The sequence below is a fragment of the Seriola lalandi genome, unplaced genomic scaffold, assembly GCF_002814215.2.
Source record: "Seriola lalandi dorsalis isolate HSWRI2012SDOR001 ecotype SW California unplaced genomic scaffold, Sedor1 jcf7180002054850, whole genome shotgun sequence".
Classification (NCBI taxonomy): domain Eukaryota; kingdom Metazoa; phylum Chordata; class Actinopteri; order Carangiformes; family Carangidae; genus Seriola; species Seriola lalandi.
In genome coordinates this window covers 87,603-87,946 of record NW_019525403.1, presented here as the reverse complement: position 1 = coordinate 87,946, position 344 = coordinate 87,603, and the positions used below count along the sequence as shown (strand labels likewise).

The window sequence follows — 344 nt, the reverse complement described above, 5'->3', positions numbered from 1 at the left end:
GCTAAGCAGGGACAGTGGGTGAATTGGGAAGGTGTAGACAAGAAAAAGCTTAGCTGGAAAGAACTCTGGAGCACGGAGGAAAGTAGTATTAGATTCTTGATAGGGGCAACTTATGATGTACTGCCAACTCCCCAGAACCTAAAACTCTGGGTAAATGGAGACCCACTATGTTCATTGTGTTCAGGTACTGCAACTTTGAGACCATGCGGTTAGTCCAGGTGAGGTGGCCTGTATTGTTTGCTTGTATTGAATTGGTTTGTAGTGTGTCTTTGGCTGTTTAGGTGAGTTTGTTTGTTTGTTTGATTGTTTGTTTGTTTGTTAGTTTGATGTCTTGGAGAGTGGGG

At 43.3% G+C, this 344-nt stretch overlaps 1 protein-coding gene across 7 annotated transcripts in view; it reads right to left on the bottom strand.

The window, feature by feature from the left end:
• LOC111670344 (poly(rC)-binding protein 3-like) overlaps positions 1 to 344 on the bottom strand; it is a 23,823-nt gene that overhangs the window by 10,603 nt on the left and 12,876 nt on the right. The gene's annotated exons all lie outside the window — the stretch shown is intronic.